This window comes from Coenobita brevimanus, chromosome 8 (genome assembly GCF_032717465.1).
Source record: "Coenobita brevimanus isolate Jiangsu-jjx chromosome 8, ASM3271746v2, whole genome shotgun sequence".
Lineage (NCBI taxonomy): Eukaryota > Metazoa > Arthropoda > Malacostraca > Decapoda > Coenobitidae > Coenobita > Coenobita brevimanus.
Window position 1 is genome coordinate 2,452,228 of NC_136961.1, and position 17,830 is coordinate 2,470,057.

Here is a 17,830-nt window from a genome sequence, read left to right on the forward strand (position 1 = left end):
GTTAATATTAAACTTAAAAATAACATGTCAAGGTATTCACCTAATGAAACCGAAGATATGTCAGCCTTCTAAAGCTGGTTTGTTTTCATCTCACGGAACTAGGTTACTCTCAAAACGTAAATACGGAGTCGCGTTTGCATGTTTACGGGCCCCACTGGCTGGCCAGGGGTCAATTTTCTTTAGAAAATCGAATTGTTTTTCTTTACCAATTTCAAGAGAATCGTCTCGCGCACCTAGCAATATAATTTTTAGCTTCTTAAACCCGTCCTGTGATACGTAATGAATCGAGGGAAAATTTCACAAATCGAGTGCGGAGATGCAGGTGGAAACTCAGCAATTTCGCAGTTATACATGGCACTTGGAAATATCCATGTATTCGGAAAAAAAAAAAAAAGTTGCCGATATTGTTTGGAATGACTAGAAATGTGTAATGTGAACAAAATCAGTACATAATATAGGTACTTCAGGGAAAAAATAATTATGATTTTTTTTTTTCACTCGTTTTTATGTTCAAATTTATGTAAGTATTGTGTTAATTCTGCAGTCTGGATGGTGTAGTGTGTGTCAAACGACAGCTATTATTTGTCTGTTACCTAATAGGCTGAAGCGTTGCTGCCAGAATTTGACACGACCCGATATAACACCTCACATGGAGGAATTAACGTGAAGGGAGGGGAATGTTTTATAAACATTATATTCACCATGAACGCCTCACATGATGCTGAAATGCTTGTGCAAAACAAGAACTATGAAAAAAGACCAAATTCAGTACATGATATTTGTACTTATTATGAATTTTTCCTGTTTTCGATGTCTGTCAATTTGTTGACCTTTGGCAGCTATGTTGGTGACATTGGTCCTTGGCCTTCACTGGGTGACGGAAGTTTTTCTAAAAAATGTACAGACCAATCCTTGGCTCCAAGTCACTCCAGAGGTCAGGAATTGTACTTATACACCCCCATGGTGATGACGACAGTGGACCATATTCCTGCAAGATTTCATGCACACAAACATGTACGAACTTCCCCACAGAGACTGTCTGTCCGGATTTGTCAGTAATGGTGCTGTGCATACAGAACTCACACACCTAAGAATTGGAAAAAAAATGTTATTTACCACTTGACAGAACAACAAAACCACTCCACACTGCCAATCTGCATGTCGCTCTTATCTACCAAGCGCATGTTACGACTGTAGTCTGTCACGGGATTTGGTTTCCGAATACATTCGCCTTTCACACGATTTATTTTCCGTGTGCCAGTGAGAGCTCCTGTGTGCACAGTTGATAGCATTTGTTCGTCATACTTGTCTCACCAATGCAGGTCAAGAAGATCTGTGCTTTGTTGCACCTCCACAGTGCCTCTGTCTTGCTCATTACTGAACAGTGGCATGCCACATCAGTTTGACTGCACTGTGCCGCGGCACCCAATGTCCCTGGCGAGCAGGTGCAGTGCCAGGTCTGGAGAAGTTTATCAGTTATCTGTGTGGATTATGTGACCTCCACCCACATAATCTTCCATCAATTTCTTCACTACTGCACCAGAAATGCCAAGATTATCGTAATGTGGAATATCAGTCATTTCCCTGGTGTATCTTATGATACTGAGGACAGCACACATCTCACAATAGCTAGTTAGTAGTTAGCTTAGATTTGTCCATCTGTGTTCAACAGCATGGACACGGGCAGAGTAAAGCACGTCAGGGTGGAATGCGAGCTGAGTCAGTAAGGGCCTAACGGGGGTCTCACAATCACTCAGTACAAAGATCTTTATCCTAAACTGATGACATTACGGTGAGATTTACTGCGTGAAAGAAATACGGCCATGGAAAAACTTTTGTGACCCATCAAGCACAAAATATGGTGAGCCCCCAGATAGTGTTTTATTTTGCCTTTGAAGTTCTCCAGAATGGGCTTTATCTTTCACAAAGTGTCTGTAGGGTCCGTATCCAAGAAATGAAGGAAATGAATGGGCGTCCGGAGGGTGGGGGGGCAAGAGGGGGCAGTTGCCCCCCTTGGAAATTTGTGTTTGCCCATGCAACGACTTCTGTAATGTTATTGCAGCTCATTTTTTCCACATTCAAGGAAATGTTATTTTAAGGAAATTTGTTCCTTAAAAGTTTCGGGGAATTTTAAATTCAATGGAAATTCTAAGGATATCGACTGATTTAAAGGAAACTGTATAGATATCTGCTTAAAAAAATAGGAAGGGTAATATTAAGTATAATAAAAAATATTAACACATTCCGATGGGCCACACTGTGGTATACTTCAAATAACTCGCTTTGGAGAGAGTGGGAACTGTGGGCCTAAGTTTTTACGAAGAGGGTGCTGAGTTATGATTGGCTGCCTGAACCGGTCTTGTTTTCCCAGGTAACCAGTGAGAATTAAGCCTGTATTACTAAACTAATTTCCTCAGCTGCCAGGCTGGAAGTTGTACGGCGTGGTGAGGAGTGCCTGTGCTTTATTTTCAGCGATCTTATAGGTTTATGAGACGTATTATACATATTTCTTTAACTCTGCATGTAATGAAAAAACTACGATTACGTTCAATGTACTTTTCCATGCTGACAATATGCGAAGGACAGATGTGATGCAATTTTGTCTCAGCCACCTGGAGAAAAGTCATCATGTTAGATGACGGTGGCAAGAGACAGAAGTAAGCCTTTACTAACAGTAAAGTGGTAACCAAAATGAAAATGACATTAGACGACTTACAAGAATGTATATGGTTTACTACACAAAACCCTTTTGATCATTTTTAAGTTAATTGACGAAGAGTTTTGCCATTTTTCAGAGAAAAATTATAGTTAAGCTAATACCTAGCTATAGGTGTATGAGACGAGTGAAAACCTGGCTATGTTCATCGATGCCAACGGGTCACCTATCAGCTCTGTGTGTGCTTAGCGTGCACCGCAAGAAAGTGATCTCCAAGAACTGTTCATTGAGACCGTCATTGAACGTTTTGCCAGTGACAGACGCCGACTACAGCTCCTTTTCAATGACCTGTAGTGTACTGTTCTCTGTGAATGTGATCCCTTCTACACATGAAGTTTATTTTATTTTCGTTTTATCGTGTACTATAATATACAGAAGATTGAATGCCATATTTTTTTTCTTTATTCCTTGCAAGTTCTATGAGTGACTGGAAGATAATTAATTCTCCATAATATACAGGTATTAGATTTTCGGTATCCCAATCCTGAGCCATAATATCGAACCGTTTTGTCCCTCCCCCCTTGCGAAAAATTCTGCGGACGTCCCTGTTCTGGTATATGTTTCGAAGCATGTGCGAAAGACAAACGTCCACTCATGGCTGATTCATGAGTTGTATTAACTGCCTGAGTGATTTAGAGGGTAGAGTAGGTCAGTGTCAACATCTCCCAGATCTTCATGCCTCTCATATAATTGTTCACAGTTTCTGACAAACAGCGATAATTTGATGGCGCCGGCAAGGGCGCGGTAAAGCTTCTTTTGATGCTTGGGGCCATTCAGGGGTTAACATTTTATACATTGTCTTTTGTGATTTTTTTTTTTAATGCTAGGAAGAAGGAACCAAAGGCCACGAGCCCGCAAACTGTTCCTTCCAAGAAAAAAAAATACAAGAGAGAGCCAAATTCGAGATCCGATCATTTCGAGGTGCCTGGACACACTGCGTTTGAAAGACTGGGGATCATAGCTACCAGGAAATAGACAGAGGGAGACAGTTCCAGAGTTGACCTGTTGCATAAATGAAGGACTGGTAGTAAAGGTTAACTCTTGCATTAGAGAGTTGGACAGAAAAGGGATGAGAGTTTGCCACTAGACGGGTGCTATGCGCCAGCCCAGGAGGTGGAGGGATGCAAGCAGACAGCTCAGAGAAGCAGTGACCATTGAAGTAGCGATAGAAAAGAGATAAAGATGCAACAGTGCGGCGAAGAGACAGAGGATGAAGGGAGCCAGTAAGAGGAGGAGAGTTAATGAGATGAAAAACCTTTGACTCCACCCTATTGAGATGAGCCGTATGTGAGGAGTCTCACCACACATGGGAGTTGTACTCTACACAGGGACGGATAAAACCCGTGTATAAAGTCAACAACTCTGCAGGGGAAAAGACGGAATGCAGTCGGGTTAGCACACCTAATCTCTTGGAAGCAGATTTTACAAGTGATGTAATATTTTACAAGAGACGTAATATGATCTTTCCAAGATAAATCCCGAGTGAATGAAACCTCAAGCATGTTCAAGGATGATGCAGGATTAAGCTGAATATTATCAAACATTAGTGGGTAGTCCTGTGAAAGATTTTGTCGGGTTGATAGGTATAAGAACTGAGTCGTTGATGCATTAAGAACAACAGATTATTTTTACCCCACTCAGAGATACGAGCCAAGTCAGACATTAGGTGTGCCATAGCTCGTCCCTTGTTTCTTGAAGTAACTGCTGAGATGGACGTTGGGGGAACCAGTTGGAAAGGTGAAGGGTGGAGTCATCAGCACGCTAGTGGATAGGGTTAGATGTACAGCTTCGGAGGTCACTGGTGAATAAAAGGAAGAGAGTTGGTGATAGGACAGAGCCCTGAGGAATGCCACTGTTGATAGATCTAGGAGAAGAACGATGGCCGTCTACAACAGCGGCTATAGAACGACCAGAAAGCAAGCTAGCGATGATGGCACAGATAGAAGGATAGAAACCGTAAGAAGGTAGTTTGTAAATTAAAGATTTATGCCAGACTCGATCGAAAGCCTTTGAGATGTCAAGTGCAATGGCAAAGCTTTCGCCAAAGTCACGAAAGGAGGATGACCAGGAGTCTGAAAGGTAGGTGAGAAGATCGCCCGTGGAGCGTCCCTGACGGAACCCGTACTGACGATCAGCAAGAAGGTTGTGATAGGAAAGATGCTTTAAAATTTTTCTATTAAGAATTGACTCAAAAACTTTTAAGACACAGGATGTTAAAACACTTGGACGATAGTTAGAGGGCTGTGAATGGTCACCCTTCTTTGGGACTGGCTGAATGAGAGCAAACTTCCAACAAGAAGGAAAGGTGCAAGTTAACAGACAGAGGCGAAAGAGTTCACCTAGGCAGGGTGCATTATTTATCTGAGAGAGGGCGAGAGAGAGAGGGGGGGGGGCTGTTTTTCTGTTGTGTGTGTGGTTCATGTTTATGTAACCTTTTCTTTAAGCCTCTGTATAAGTTATATGGCAGTCTTGCGCGCATGTCTTATTATTTTTATTTGTATTTGCTGTAGTAAAAGAGTGATGTTGCTATTTATTTTCATTTTTATATCGAGGCTGCATTGTCCTTTTTACTTTTTCCTGGGGGGGGGGGAGGAATTATATCAAGTGAGGGAGAGAAAAGGACAGAAAGAAAGAAATGTCAGGAGGACTGCAGTGTTGGACACGTTTTGATGGTGCAACGGGGCATGGAAGATAAAATCAGAGTCACGTGGAATGAATATAGAAGTGCCCAAACGTTATCAATGAAGTGAAGTTAGTAGACATTTACAACTCTACAACCACGGCATAATTTATGATTATTTTTTGAATAATGAATCTGCTTTAACATAACACTTTTGTTTCGTTTTGTCTTTTTTGTTGTTGTTCTTTCTCCACTGTGCTGTGCCTAACCTAACAGAAGCATAAAGACCCTGTGCTGGGCAACTTGGCGCAAATATTTAAGGAAAAAGTGACCAAGTGCTTGCCTCGGAGTGGCAACATGAGAGCAATACTCTCCACTGACTTCATGGATGAAACTGGTTTATTGGCCACGTCCTGACTCCTGAAACATAATGCTGTAAGGACTGCAATACTGCCAATGCAGAAGTTGAAAGTTACTTCTGATAGAAAAAAAAAAAAAAAAGCAAAGCAATTTTTAATTTCAACGCAAAATCTAGGTATCCTTTCGAGGAAAAAAAAAAAAAAAAAAAGGTATCTCGACAGTCAGAATAGCAGTCATAAACAAATTCAACGACGGTTCATTAATCACGGCATGTAATAGTGTCTTACTTTCACAGTGTTAAAACTGATAAATTACTACAGAATACTGCAACATATAAATACATTTATCCACATGATAATAATCTGCCTATCCATGATCTGCTCTAAGGCAGGTCCCTTCATGGATTAGTCATAAGCCACATGGACTGATTCCGCGCCAGTCTTCTTATTACCCGTCTCCGCCCCGAAAGGGCTCGTCAAATCGACATGAAACCAAAACCTGAAGTGCATCTTTCAAATTTGCATCATATAATATGCCTCATTACATCAGGGGGGTCACCCCCCCAGTTAGCGGTAGGGGGGTCGATGTCAGGTGGGTCAGGCCTGAATTTTCTATCGATCTATCTATCTCATGCCAGACGCCACAATCCGGTAAGGGGTGGCCATTTGACTTTGAATTATTTGTTTTACGGGGAGGGGCACTAACCCTCCACCAACCCACTTGTTGATATGTAGGGAGCACGTATGGTTTAGTTATGTGGTTACCACCCAGCGTTGTAAATGGTTTCTTGGCTTACAGGAAACTATTTGGCTTGTCACTCAATGTAGAGCCACCTGTAAAGGAAAGAAAAGCAATAAGAAGTGACAGGAAAGATGGGGGAAATAGGAAGAAAGGAGGGCAGACACAGAAAAAGAATGATAAAGGCTAAGGAAGTAGGCATCACTACATCAAGTGAGTGGATGATGGTCGCCACCACCTACCACATATGGACATAAAATCGTCAACATTCACTCGATTTACTCCAAGTTTGACATGTGATATCTTTGACTAATTACCATGTTATACGTCAGCACTATAATGACTGTCGAGGACGGGTTTGCTGTGCCTTTCAAGGAAGTTTTTGTCTGACCTCAGATCGACCAATATGAACATTCTTCTCCTATTCCGTACCCTGATATAGTCCTTTCTACCTGCCTTTAACGTCCTTCAATAACGCTTCGCCAACCAAAACACCACCTATCCAATTCTTTTGCTTTGCTCTTGTAGTTTGAATTTGTTTCCCATTCTCTACCACCATTCTCAGTTCCGCTTCATTACTCCAACGTTCTCCTCAGCTAAAATTCGTATTTTTTCCTATCTGTGTATCAACACTTTCCAAGTGTTTCTTTCTCAGCTTTTTTTTTTTTTTTCCGTAGTCCTGAACCCTTTAGTACTAAGTACCAAATCACTTTTCACCCACATTTTCTTTCATCTCAGATCAATGTTACCAGTTAACATCCACTTCCATCCTCTCTCTCTCTCTCTCTCTCATAAATAAACAGGCTCCTTTTTTCACAGCAATTTTGATCTCTGTTTATTTACTGCAATCCGCATTCCTCCTTTACATCTCCAATACATGAAGTACTCCACCTCTTTTAGGGTTTTCAAGTCACTATGATCACTGGCTCGCCCATCCTTCGTGCACCGCTTATTATTTATGTCTTGGTCTGGTTAATTCTCATTCCAGATTCTTGTTACTTTATTCACATCATTAATTATTCACTGTCGCCCAGTCTCGGTGATACAGACAATTGGTTCATCATATGCAAGCCTTACAGATTTGACCATTTTATCTTATACTCTAATCCTGTCATTCTAATCTTCAAAGTCCTCATTGATCATTGTTTCTGAATAGGTGATATACAGCACAAGTGATTGGGAACATCCCAGTCTAACTCATCTCCCAACTAGTCCAGGTTCTGACACTCTTTGTGCAGCACGAACTCATACTATCTGACCAAAGGGTGCAAATTCCTTATCAAAATTTGGTCTCTCCAGTCACTGTTTAAGTCTCTCTGAGTTTCCATCAGTTTCCTCCACTGTGTCATATCAAAAGCTTTTTCAATATCAATAATGCATACAAACAGTTTCTAACCATCTTCCAGTATTCTGTCATAAATTATCCTTACCGCACATGTTGTTTCTCTTGTCCTCCATCCAGATCTAAATCCAAACAGATCACTATTTATACAGGGCCGGATCAAGCATTATTGAACAGAAAGGAGGGGTCGTGATTCCTAAAGGAAAAACGTCAAGTTTCAATTCATGCAAACTCATTATGAAATTCCTCAATATTTATTACCAAATCCCTCTTTCTGCTGAAATGACTCTACGATATGTATGATTTACTGGGTATGTTTTTGGTAATTACATGTTCTTATATTGTTAGTAATCATCGGTCTGCCAAAAATGGGAGGAGGAGGCATAAGACCCTCAAGGCCCCTTCCCCTATAAATCTGTACTTGTTATGGACCCATCTACACTTTGTCAGTCTTCTTGTTAGTATCCTAAGTATTATGAATCATACAAACATATATGAAAAGGATGAACGATAGTAAAAATACAGTGTAAAAAATATAACACAATCAAGAAGATAAAATATAATATTTGTAAAAATAATATGGCTTGAAAACTATAAAATGGGTTAGGACACTACAAAAGTTTTCGTGAACAAAATTTGACTCATGTCACCTGCATTATATACTGCTTAATTATTGGGTTTATTTATACATGAAATACCTTTATATCGTTTTGTTTCTTTTATCGGCCCAGGAAAACAATTAGTAGAACCAACTGATTTCCACAGTATTGTATATAAACACTTCTTGCATATTCTTGGGTCTTCAGCAACCTGGGAAAATAAACATCCATAATGAGATTAAATATTATATAATTTCACAAACAGTATATCACACCGTGTAACAAACTTGAACCAATTTTTTGTTTGTGTTGATTTTTACGCTATTTCTGATCAATGTCAATGCTTTGATTCCGAATATCCTATTTGTTTTTGTATAAATCTAGAGTTACAGGAATTATGCAACAAAATGTGTATAATACAAGGACAGGAACTGCAACTTGTTACCATTTCGAGAATGCTCAGAATGTCAAAGAATTTATATATTTCCAGATGTATATTATGAATATAACTAGAAAATGAGCAAACAGTAACATCACAAGGAATGCAGGGCACATAGTATCTGGAAATGCACTTTTGACCTTGAGTTTCTTCTGTAGCTATGATGACAATCACGCAACAATCCCCAAACGTAATCGTCCATCATCGCCTTGTTCCACTTGCCCTGATATCTGGTTTCCATCAGCAGAATGTCCTTGTAGAACCGTGCGTCATGCTCCTCGCTGACTGCATCCAAGTTGCTTTTGAAGAAATCAAGCTGGGAATGCAGATAGAGCAATTTGATCGACTTTCTGTATCTAAGCCAGTGGAATGTGCCGATCACGTCATCGACGAGCTGTGTGGAATCTGGTTTCCTCTGGCTGCCAAGAAAACCTTCCACAACCCCCCTCTGAAAGCATTCCAAGCACGCTCTTTATCATCGGTCATTTTACCCTGGAGTTCACGACTTGCAAGCATTCGTCGAACCTGCTGCCTGGTGAATGTGTCAACCATCACCTTCGCCACGCTCAACTTGGGGAACATTGACTGGATATGCAGAAACACATCACCATCCTTGTCTATGGCTTTCACGAATTGTTTCACAAGACAAAGTTTTATGTGTAGCGGCAGTAGCGATACCTTCTCTCTGGAGATAAGTGAAGCTCTCAGAACGTTGCACGAGCCTGGTGTGAGACTTTCTCTGAGAGGCCAGTCTTTTCTTCTGAAATGTCAGCATTGCTCCGGCTGTCCCACAAGCATAAAACAAAATATGAGTACTTTGTATAACCACCCTGCATTCCAAGTAGGAACAAAATCATTTTGATATCTCACATACCTCCCATTTGTGATCTGAGTGCTTCATCTTTGTCAGACAGATCATCACATTCTCACAGCCTTCGTTCATGTCCACAGAATGTGCAAATGGAATTGGTGGGAGTTCGTTGTCGTTATGCAAAAGTACAGCTTTTAGGCTCTTCACGGAACCATCTATGAAGAGTCGCCATTCTGAGGCATTGTAATCCACTCCCATGACTTGGAACAGACACTTAATATCAAAACAATAACACAACGAGGTTTCTTCACAAACTTTGAAGAAGGCTGCAAACTTGCCGTGATGATTCCTATAACTCAGCTTGCAACTGGGATCCAAGTTCCATTCACTTAGACGTGATGCCAGCAGCTCAGCAATGGACTTGGTGGGTCCTAAATCTCGGACCAAGTCATCCAGGTCTTGCTGATTGGGAAAGTGTGGAATGTCTCCGGAACATTCTCCAACATAAGATTCATCATCACTTTCTCCTTTGCCATCGACGATGTCCTCATGGTCAGAGACAAGTTCCGTGTCTGCAGGAGGGACAGGAATCTGCCAAAACATGCTTTGTATGCACAAGTAAATTTGGTACCAAGGGAGACTCTGTGTTTGATCATCTTCAGTCCAATATATTCTCCACATACAGAACAAAATGCTTCGGCTGACAGCTTGCAAGAAAGCCTACTGGTCATTCTCATCGATAGAAACACCTTTAGGAAAAGCTCGAAAACACGTCGACCAGCCAAACTAACAACGTGAGACTAGCTCACCAAATGAACTGACTCGATCCTCGTTGCATGACGCAGTAATGGTCATATCAGCAACATCTGCTTGAACGCAGATGGTGTGTGTGTGTGTGTGTGTGTGTGTGCAATTTCGTAGGCCGCCAGTGCATATATATATATGTGTGTGTGTGTGTGTGTGTGTGTGTGTGTGTGTGTGTGTGTGTGTGTGTGTGTGTGTAATTTCGTGTTCCTCCAGTGCATGTGTGTGTGTGTGTGTGTGTGTGTGTGTGTGTGTGTGTAATTTCGTGTTCCTCCAGTGCATGTGTGTGTGTGTGTGTGTAATTTCATGTTCCTCCATTGCATGTGAGTGTGTGTGTGTGTGTGCAATTTCGTAGACCACCAGTGCATGTGTGTGTGTGTGTGTGTGTGTGTGTGTAGTTTATGTTCATAATCTCCAGTGCATGTCAGGAAAACTTAACCTCGTCTTTCCGGGGACGTATTTTTTCCGTAGTCTTTGCTGTTACAACATGACATTATGTAGCAAGGGACAAACGGTATGAAGAAAAGAGGTTAATGAAAGTCATATCTACGCCCTCTAGTTCGATAAGCTTATTCCAAGGTAAACGCTATCGTCCGTGAGATAGCAGGAACAGCATCAAGAGTATGGCATCGGACTGACTTGGTGTGTGTGGCAGAGGAACACACTTTTATATTATTTATTTATACTTCTTACTTACAGCACAAATTTGCATGTCATTGGATCTTATTGACACCAACTTTTTAATTCCTTACTTCTTTTTCCAGTTTTCTTATCACTACATCACTGTTCGTTCGTATTAATGAAGAAAATGGACTTATCATTCTAGTTTTGCTCTACTAATATATTGAATTGTTAATATTCTCCCACCGAGTCTAGAAAACTTAATGTATATAAAGGTGGGGAGAAAAAATAGCATTATTTTATTAATATAAGTGCACATTTAATTCTTCATCGTGACAAAATGTTAATGGTAGTGGAGATAATTTTATACCCGGTACATGAAGATCGTTCTATAGATTTTTAGTTTTTACTCTACAGTACATCTCAGGAAACCATGAAGAAAGTAACTCACTTTTTTTTTTTTTAATCCTATATAAATACATTTCCCCCCAGCTGTATCATGCATGTCGTCAGACCAGATGAGTGTTGGCGTGGAAAAAAACTGTCATATAGGCATGACACCTGTCTGCAAAACTTTGCAAAACTGCTGTTCGGAGGCCATTGAAAGTTGTACAGTTGTGTGTGTGTGTGTGTGTGTGTGTGTGTGTGTGTGTGTGTGTGTGTGTGTGTGAGAGAGAGAGAGAGAGAGAGAGAGAGAGAGAGAGAGAGAGTGAAAGACTTAAAACTTAAGTTATAATTAGTGTGTGTGTGTGTGTGTGTGTGTGTGTGTGTGTGTGTGTGTGAGAGAGAGAGAGAGAGAGAGAGAGAGAGAGAGAGAGAGAGAGAGAGTGAAAGACTTAAAACTTAAGTTATAATTAGTGTGTGTGTGTGTGTGTGTGTGTGTGTGTGTGTGTGTGAGAGAGAGAGAGAGAGAGAGAGAGAGAGAGAGAGAGAGAGAGAGAGAGAGTGAAAGACTTAAAACTCAAGTTACAATTAGTGTGTGTGTGTGTGTGACAGATAGAGAGAGAGAGAGAGAGAGAGAGAGAGAGAGAGAGAGAGAGAGAGAGAGAGAGAGTGAAAGACTTAAAACTCAAGTTACAATTAGTGTGTGTGTGTATGTGTGTGTGTGTGTGTGTGTGTGTGTGTGTGTGTGTGTGTGAGAGAGAGAGAGAGAGAGAGAGAGAGAGAGAGAGAGAGAGAGAGAGAGAGAGAGAGAGAGAGAGAGAGAAAGACTTAAAACTCAACAGTTATAATTAGTGTGTGTGTGTGTGTGTGTGTGTGTGTGTGTGTGTGTGTGTGTGTGTGTGTGTGTGTCCATCTTTGCAGCATAATGACAGTTTTTTATTTAAGTCATATTGCTGTCCAGACTATGGATTATGCTTGTGGAACAGCAAGGCTATTTTTAGATCTTCTATCTTTAAGGCTTTTAATATTGCATATAACAATGCTTTAAAGAAAATATGTGGGGTACCTGTTTATGCCAGCAGTCATATAACTGCTTCCAACTGTAATCAGTTTTTGCTTAAATATGATGATGATGATGATAAAAATTATTCATTCATTCATTCATTCATTGCCAGACGCCCTGTATCCCAGACGGGGTGGCCAAGGGCTTAGAGTTAATTGTTTTACAGGGAGGGGCACTAATCCTCCACCAACCCCACTTGACACGTAGGGATGCCAACAGCATCTGGTGTTCCCAGGCGGTCACCCATCCAAGTACTAACCAGACCCAACGTTGCTTAATTTTATTATTATTATTATTATTATTATTATTATTGTGGTTTGGCCATGTGGAGAGGATGGAGGGTGGGTGACTGACAAGGAGAGTGTATGTGAGTGAGGTGGAGGGGGGGAGAGGGAGGGGGAGGCCGAGGATGAGATGGAGGGATGGGGTGTAGAGGTATATGAAAGTGGGGGGTGTGAGTTGGGAGCAGGGCAATGAAATGGCGGGGGACAGGGCGACGTGGAGGCGATTTGTTTGTGGCCACCCCGTACGGGATTGAGGCGTCTGGCAATAGATAGACAGATAGATAGAGAGATTATTATTATTATCATATTTATTATTTTCACTATCTTTGTTATTACTTTAACTTCGAAATTTACTTTCGATTTAAGTCTTTCTGCTTGCCACCCACTCGCTTGATGTAGCGTACAGTAGAGCTAGTTTCAGTTGACTCCTGACTGGGTGACAAGTCAAATGGATTCCTGTAACCCAGGAAACAGTTTATTACGCTGGGTGGTGTTGTGGGTTAAGGCGCTCTAACCGGACGAATGCAGTAATAAGGGTTTACATCCTAGGGTTGGTAGGGGTTTATTGCTCACATAATGCCACTCAGGGACGAGACACTGGTCACCCCTGCCTTAAATGACAGGACTGAGCAGCTTAGTCCCGGGCCCCTACGTTCTTAATGGGCCAAAAAGGATGGCATGACATAGATATATTTCCAGACGATTTCATTCATCTTAGGAGAGATTTTACGAAATGGATACGTCAGACATGGCCTCCATTAACCCCTTAATTCCAAATATCTCCCTTAAGCTGAATAAAACCGTCTGGTATTTAGCAAGAATAAATATAAATACGTCATTGGAGTGAAGGGATTAACAATAGTTTAAAATTAACCTCTTTAATCAGATGTCGTGTTATTCATTTCATTGTTGCTGACTCCGCACGATTTTATACATTTTAGTACCAACTTGGAGTAACAGGGGGAGGGGGTTAGTTTGGTTTTCTAACAGCCATTGTAGCCTATCCAAACCTGACCTTACCAGTGAACCCATGACCACACCTTTATTGACTATATTTAACAAGAAAGAATGGTGCTTCTAGTTTGTTAGCCTTAATTGAGAGAGAGAGAGAGAGAGAGAGAGAGAGAGAGAGAGAGAGAGAGAGAGAGAGATGAAGGTTACTGCCTTATTAAATATAAGTTGTTGATGTCATAAAGCCATTAAAATTAACCTCACATGTGCCCTGGTATCTTACACACACTTCCCATAACCCTTTCATTCCGATGACATTACAAATTATATTACTGTTGTTTCCACACAATTTTATTAAGTTTGGGAAGGATGTGTAGCAGTGAAGGGGTTTATTAAGGCTGTGTCCGTCCATCGGAATTCAGAAGTCTCCCCTGAGCTGAATAAAATAGTCTGAAGATAGCAAGATTAAGTAAATACGTCATGGGATTCAAGGGGTTAACACGAGATGGCATCGGTTATCCACCATTTGTGATGCTGGAGAAGGTCGCCTTCATGTGGTAGCATTGACATAACATGCGGCTCCGCTGCCTGATTATACAAACACTCCTCAACTGTTCTCCCATTCCCCTGATGAAGGATTATATACAGGATGAGGGGAACTTCAAGCTGCATTCCACAGGGTTCCTGTTTCAGATAAACCTATAGGACAACAATTATGGCTATCACTGTTACCTTCTTTGATAGTCCGAAGTCTTCAAGCAAAGAAAGGTTCCGAGGCTAAACTACTGCAGTTCAGATCATGTATGTCCCAGGAGACCACCCATTGACTCTATCAGCGTTCAGCTATTGGATAAATTTATGGCCTCCCTGCTTCCGAACCATGGTTACTTATTATGACCCATGAGTAAAGACGATTTACAATATCACCAATATCAATTGTGCTATATACAGTTCGAAAAATATAGTATGACTATGACTACCGTGAAAGTAACAAAAAATTTTCAGAAAATATATTTACTTAATCTGCATATTTAACGGTACATTTTAACCACTATCCATAGTCAAACAAACATACAGTCGTCTCGTGCTTGGTTCAAATTTTGGAGCAGTCTGCGCATGACGTCACGGGGCCCCGCAGCCGTCAGTTGGCTCGGGGCAGCAGTGGGGAGTATACTGTATGTGTGTCCCGTTAGTCTCTCACTCGTGCGGGAATTTCAGTCGTGTGTTATTTGAAAACATGCCAATTTAAATATAAAATGATTTCCGAACCTAAAGAGGTCAAAAATAGATTCAAAAGTTTACCTTTATCAAAGAAAACTAAAGATTATAAAGTTTTATAAGACGATGAGTGACGTTTGAAAAATATTGTCCAACCACTGTGTGCACGTAGGCCTATCGTCCACATGTTGTGCTATGATACATGCTTGTAATTACTTCAAATGTCACTCATCGTTTTATTTTATAATCAACTTTAATTTTCTTTGATAATGGTAAACTTTTAAAGCTAACTTTCATCTCTTTAGCTTTGGAAATTATTCCATATTTAAACTGGCTGCTTATATTGCAAGCGGTTTACAAATATGCGTTAAAATAAGAAAAGCTGTAGATTTACCATCCTCCTCAGTGTTGCATAAACCAATGAGCAGCCTTAATTCAAACGTTTCCTGGCTCTAGCCAGCAGAGCTGAGTGAACAGGGTATACTTGTCATACTTGAGTTATCCATTTTCATTTTCTATGGGAGGCCAGGTGACGTCATCCTCATGACGTCATCCTCCTGCACTTTAGACGACTATATTACTTAGACTGTGCATAAAACTACCATGACGCTATACCGTTAGTGTTTGCCTGATACTCTTGTGCCCCGCCCCTTGGCCCCGCCCACTCACCCGTCGGCCTGAGTAGGAGTTCTGAGCCAGTCTTGTCGTGCCAATGTTGGGTAAACATGTCAGGCGCTCTTGCTAATCGAAGAAACAAAACTTTTACTTAACCCCTTAACTGCAATGATATCTTTTCCATTTAACTAGGAAATGTTTTGTAGTAAAGTATGTTGGAAAAAGTACAAAGTACCAAGGAACGTCATCAACCTGAAAGTAACGAAGATTCCCTCTATGAAAATAAAAAGGTACACATTCTACAAAGAACTTAGTGTTTTGACATTTTTCCTTATATTTGGTACACACACACACACACACATACACACACACACACAACCCTTTTCCCTCTATTAGATTTTATTAACTTCATGTGTATAGAATGAAATTTCTCATTTCGAAGCGAAGCCAATGACATTTCGTTTTCCTACTTCTATATTCGTCCCTCTGATATTAAGGAAATTAATGAAGGAATTAAATAGGGCAAAGCACAATATGGTTATACTGTGGTAACTTACCTGGCATGACAGATAGATGACTTAATATGTTTAATAGTAATAGCGGCACAACTGCGATGTGTTATTGCAAACCATCGAAATTTCTTGGCGTCAAAACTCAGCTGCAGTCACGGGAGGAGGCAAGTTGGTTCTTTTCAAACTGATTATGATTCAGTTAGCAAATTTTAGTGCTTCCTTTGTCATAAAGAAATGAATTCAAAGTAAAAGTAAATAATACGATACTATTTCGTGGTAAGGCTCATTATTCTATCAGTAAGAAGAATAAATATGTCAGCCAATCAGCAACGAGTAGAGCTGGAAGAGGGAGGGGCATCAGTAGGGGGCGGGGCACAAGAGACTGGCCAATTCTACCGGTACAGTTGCTTAGATTTCACCTGCGTTTCCGCAGTCGAGTTTTGAATTTTCGAGTCATGTATTACGTATCAAAGGATGGGTTTAAGAAGCTAAAAATTATATTACCAGATGCGCCAGACGATTCTCTTGAAACTGGTAAAGAACAATAATTTGATTTTTTAAACTTTAAATATTGATCCCGGGCCAGCCAGTGGGGAACGTATATTCCTGAAGGTACTGTCACTGGGGTTTGCAAACACGACTCTGTATTCAAATTTTGAGAGTAACCCAGTTCCGTGAGATGAAAACAAACCAACATCAGTAGGCTAACACATTTTCTCGGTTTCATTAGGTGAACACCTTCACACGTTACTTTTCAATTAAATATTAATACCACATTTTCTACTAGTTTCACCGAATAAGGTTAAAGAATCACCGTCAACTATGGAGATTAAAATATTAAAGTTCTAAACCTATTTACCATCATTAACACCACAAAGACAGCCAGAAGACAGGGCGTGTGTGCTGGGCAATTACCAGGCCCTGTCTTCCCCCTTACTATTTTTTAAGTCAGCCTACACCCTACTGGCTGGGCTAATGTATGGCCCGGCCTGCACTATAGGTGCAGGTAATCTTTAAACAACAACAACAAAATATCATCAATATACTGATATTGTTAGGCCGACAATAAAGGGTTCTTAAAATAAAGGCATGAACATTAGCTGTGTCTAACTCCCTCCAGATCGAAAAGTCATTCCGAAGCTGGGTAAAAATTTTGGATGGTAGCAAGGAAAAACAAGTAGGGCCGGAGCGGGGCACCTTCACGCGATGGTACGGGTATGTATGGGCGGTGGAGGTGCCAGTCTATAAAATTCTCCCAGCCTCCTCCCTGTCCCTCAGATGGAGAATTGTGGTCTGCCTTAGATCAACTCTGGCATGCAGTCCACTAGATCCATGATTCAGATGATCCTGGGACCTGAACAACAACTATCACTACTAAGAAACATATATAAAGTAAGTCATTGTTAATACAGGAGTTGAACTTTCATTACCATTCACTTCCCATGTGTTAACCCATACTATTTACTATCTCTCATTCTTTATAATGCTTCTTCTGGAAGTTATATAACGTTACTGGCCTTAGTTAATGATAAATTCATTGTGCAGTAAATTATTCCATCAAGATCTTTATCGTAATTTGTTACTGATATCAGATACATAATCCGAGTTAGGTCAATGTAAATACGAAAATTGATGTGGAAAACTTCTACTGATTACCGCAAATAATTGAGACATTTCATTACGTATCACTGACGTGTGCCTCACTATACTGAACAGACTTTTCATATGGTGCTTATAAGTTTGCATTTGTCTG